Source organism: Belonocnema kinseyi, chromosome 7 (genome assembly GCF_010883055.1).
Source record: "Belonocnema kinseyi isolate 2016_QV_RU_SX_M_011 chromosome 7, B_treatae_v1, whole genome shotgun sequence".
NCBI classification, from domain to species: Eukaryota; Metazoa; Arthropoda; class Insecta; order Hymenoptera; family Cynipidae; genus Belonocnema; species Belonocnema kinseyi.
Genome location: NC_046663.1, coordinates 71,439,674 through 71,444,491, shown reverse-complemented (window position 1 = coordinate 71,444,491; position 4,818 = coordinate 71,439,674). Strand labels below are relative to the sequence as shown.

Here is a 4,818-nt window from a genome sequence, read left to right as displayed (position 1 = left end):
CAAAACTGGTTAGTTACTGTTACCATCGAAGTAGTTGTTGTAGCTTATGCCAACTCTACTAATAAGGAGCTTCTTGTCGCAACTAACCATTTTTTTCAGTGTGTGTATTCAAAATCGATTAGCGTAATTCTCTTTCTTAAATATCATTTATCCCTCTAGCATTCCAAATAACCAGTCTCCATTCAGCGCCTGAAACTTTATCTTTATCGGGTGTATGCGTTTCGTCAACTAAAATTTTAACCCATTTCGAGGCTACTCTATTGTCTATAATATTCATTGTTTATACTGTACGTCCGACTACCACCTTTATGCGAAAATTGTATTTCGCGAGTCGAAATCATATCCAATTTAAGTTGCTAGTCGTCGTACCGTTAAAATTCTAGTTATAACGTCAGTCCCACCAAACTTCGTCAATGGTGGGAAAGTGTGACGACCGAACTGGAACCGAGAGTCATAGTTGGTTGGTGCTGTTTACTGAGAAGGGCACCAGCCTTCTGCAGGTTGGCAGTATATGACAAAATCTGCATATCTCTCAAAAGTTCCCGAAAATGTACCCAAAATTCATATATTTCAATACATTTCACAGGTTTCCAAATTTAACAAGTTTTATAATGTTTCATTTAGCCTTTCATGAATTTCGCAATTTTAACATCTTAACTCAGTACTTACTGAAGATAGAATTTAAACAAAAAATGCTGACCCATAGCGTCTCTTCAGCGTTCCCCTTGTATCTGTCAAAAATCCACCTAAGCCCCACGAGTTAGAGACTTTTTAGAGATAGTTATATAAGATCCCGAAAACACTGGAGTTGAAAGAAGATACTGATAATATAATCAGCTTCAAGGAGTTTTGCGACAACCTTATAACATCTGAGGAGGAAATTCTGGTGATGGAAGTTTACTTCTACACACTAATATCTGGCTCGCATATTCATCTCATATTTAAAGTCGGAAACGCCCATTCTCCAGGGGCTGCTGTTAGGATGCACTATACTCCTACCGAAGAAAGGCAACTTGTCCAACCCAGAGAATGACAGGCCAATAATTTTTTTGAACACACTGTATAAGATTTCTACAGCGGTTCTAAAAAACAGTATTGTTCGAAGAATTCAGTCTGTGTTGAGAGAGATGTACGAACAACGTGGGGTGAAAAAAGGTGTAGCAGGATGCCGAAAGAACCTGATCAATTACAGGTGCGCCTACAAATACAAAAATACTATCGGAAAGCTTTCGATTCAACCTATCATAGATTTATCATCTGCCTCTTTGGAAAGCTTGAAGGTTCATCCATATTCACTGAAATGTATACAGAAATTGATGCCCCTTTGGAAAACTAGATTTACCAGCTCATCTGGAAAATATCAAGTGCACACGAACAACGTTACCTTTCATAGGGCCCTCTTTCAGGGTGACAACATGGGTTCTCTGTTTTTTCACATCACATTTCTGCCTCTATCTCTCGCACTCCGAAATCCTTCTGGATACCTCTGTGGCGACACTTATCATCGCGGTCATAAGGTCACTTATATCTTCTACATGGATGACCTAAACATCTATGCTTCTGGTAAAAGCAAACTTCAGAACGCTTTAAATATCTTCAAGCAATACACAAATAATATTGGTATGGACTTTGGATTGGAAAAATGTGCAAAAATTCATCTAAAAGCAGGAAAGATTATCGGCGTTCCCGAGGACCCTGAGTTTGTAGATATAAGTCTTATTAGACATCTTGACACTGGAGAGACCTATACTTATCTGGGCGTGCCTCAAAGCCGCATTCAGGGCACAACATGAGTGAAGGAGTCTCTGCGAAGTAGAAACAAGCATCTTGTTCGGGAGATTTGGTCTTTATATCTGCCGGCGTTGAAAAAAGTATCTGCGACTAACATGCTTGCCGTCCCGGTTCTGTTCTACTTCTTTAGGGTGATTCAATGGACGATGAACGAGCTTAAGGCCCTTGACATCGCCATCCATAAAATCATGCATATGTATAAGAGCTTATAGAGAGCATATCAATTCGTCTGTTCCACGATTATACATTTCACGCCGTCAAGGCGGACGCGAACTTCTAAATCTCCAGACTTCAGTTTCTTAATAATTGAATTGTGCTAAGTACAGCTTACACCATTGCAAATAGTATAGATCTTCTCCTAAAAATGGCCAGGAACTACGATATAATTGGCAAAGAGCGTTCCATTGCAAAGCCGCAGAGCAGGCGGCCGAAACCCTTGAGCTGAATTTTAAGATCAGAAGCGAGGAAAGTGCATTACTCCATCTGGATGCTTTTTTTTAAGCCGAAGTGAAGAAAGCAGAGGTTGAAAAATTCCGCAAAGAGATACTTGACAAGAAAATACACGACAACTTTTACAGAAATGTAGAACAGTCCTTGTCAAAAGAGGAAACTTTGGATTGTCTTAAATCGTCACGGCTTTGTTCAGGTACATAGGGTTTTATTTTCGTGTGCCAGGACGGTGTAATTTCCACCATAGTATACGGCGACCGCATTTTATGTCAAGCAGTTCCTAGCGATAGGTACAGAGCATCAGGGTGCTTTATTACCACCTTTGTCGCTCTTACGGTGTTGGCCGCGACCCTGCCCTGCCGAATGCTCTGAGGGACATAGAGTCAATTGTCCAAATGAGAAGTGCCAAATTTTCTGGAACTACAGTTTTCGGACAATCGTCTTCGTTGCACACTCGAGGCCTGACATCGTTCTCCAAGACTGCGAGGAACGAACTATATTCGTGATCAAATTCTCGGCTTCGGCAGACTAGTACATCACTGCTAAATAGACCGCGGGCTCACAACGTAAATGGCAACGTGATACGGATAAGGACAATTTTCACCTGCATTGCCAGACACTTACCTGGATGCAAAAGTGTTGCCAGGCGGCTTCGAAGTCGCCGGACATTCAGGTGAAATTTCTTGAAATTGATTTTACAGGAAAAAGTTTGAAACAAAAGTTGGCCCACTCCCAGAGATACATATTTTCATTGTTATATCATTTTTTGATAAAATTGATGTATTTTGAGAAAACTTCGATTAAAGAAATACCATAACAATAAAAAGCCGCTTTTCTTGACAACAAGTCATTTTTTCGAAAATTATTAGAAGTACTCTATTACAGGCGTATTTCAAGATTAATACGAAGTATTTGATCAAAATGTTAATGTTTACCAAGTTATTCGGATTTTTCCCTTCTTTTTCCCATTTTTTCTACCACCTGATGTATCTTTAGTAATTTAAAAGAAGTTGCGCTCAAAATTAGTACAGGAATAGAGTAAGTCTTGTGCAAGGAATTCGCGTCAGCTACTTTCAGTTAAAACAATAATTTATTCCGCTATAAATAATCATAATCAGTGTCACTATCTCAGCTTCTGATTATCGTAGACAGTTGTAATAAAGGTGAATATTATTCTAAAAATCAAACAACAAAATCGCTTTAATTTAAAATATCTATTATTTATTATTGTTAAACTTTATATTTTGTCGTCGAGATACTTTCGATCTTTATTACCGTGACGAATGACAAGTTTCCTGGACCCAGCGTGGGGTCGTCTCATATTTTTCGATTGTCATTGGTGTAGGCATTACAAATTCTTCGTGGTGCATTTTTAATGCAGTTCTATACTCGGAAAAATGCACCACGAAGAATTTGTAAAGCTTACATCAATGACCATCGAAAAATATGAGACGACCCCACGCTAGTTCCGGGAAACTCGACATTCGTCACGGTACAATAAAGATCGAACGTATTTCGACGACAAAATATAAAGTTTAACAATAATAAACAATGGATGTTTTAAAGGGATACGATTTTTTTTGTTTAATTTTTATTATCATATTCATAAAATACTTTGTATTAATCTTGGAGTACACCTGTAATAGAGTACCTTTTATTTTCTAATAAATTTCGAAAAAATGACTTGTTGTCAAGAAAAGCGGCTTTTATTGTTATGGTATTCCTTTAATCGAAGTTTTCTCAAAATACATCAATTTTATCAAAAAATGATATAACAATGAAAAAATGCATCTCTGGGAGTGGGCCAACTTTTGTTTCAAACTTTTTCCTGTAAAATCAATTTCAAGAAATTTCACCTGAATGTCCGGCGACTTCGAAGCCGCCTAGCAACACTTTTGCATGCAGGTAAGTGCCTGACAATGCGCAGGTGCTATTTCTAATGTCAGCCCCTACATGTACACCAATTTTCAACATTATCCGAGTCAAGTTAGTTAACTGTCAAAAATTCGCACCTTTGGCAAGTCACCGGTAAATGCATCCATTCACACCTGCCAGGCACCCATTTTTACGTTCCTCATCATCAGACAAACATCTCAGGTGAAAATTGGCCTTATCCGTATCACGTTGCCATTTACGTTGTGAGCACATGGTTTATAAGGAGAAGGATAAGGCGGAGAGGTATCAAGACCTCAAAAGTGAGCTGCAACCACTGTACCCAAAATATTCGGGTAAAGTTATTGTCTTTGTGATCAGTGCTCTCGGAGGTACGAAGCAATCACTGGTTCGTAACCTTAAAGCCATACCAGCTTGCCAAAAATTTGCCAAAAATATATAAAATATGGATGCAGAAATCTGTCATACTTGGATCGCTTCGTGTTCTCAAGGCAGGCGAGGGGTTCGCCGGCCTATCGTTGTGATTTCATCGTACCCTAAGACTACCGCTCACTGTCGTGAGACGTGGTCATAAGTGTGATTCACCGCGGTTCCACTGGGAGCCGATGTTTTTTTAGATGACATTTTCTCCCAGTAGGACCATGACCTGGTTATTTAACCCTTTTTTAAATAACTAAATATAAA

General features: G+C 38.9%; 1 protein-coding gene across 1 annotated transcript in view; it reads right to left on the bottom strand.

Annotated features, from left to right (window-relative positions):
- Positions 1-4,818, bottom strand: part of LOC117176498 (lachesin-like) — a 92,683-nt gene that overhangs the window by 8,282 nt on the left and 79,583 nt on the right. The gene's annotated exons all lie outside the window — the stretch shown is intronic.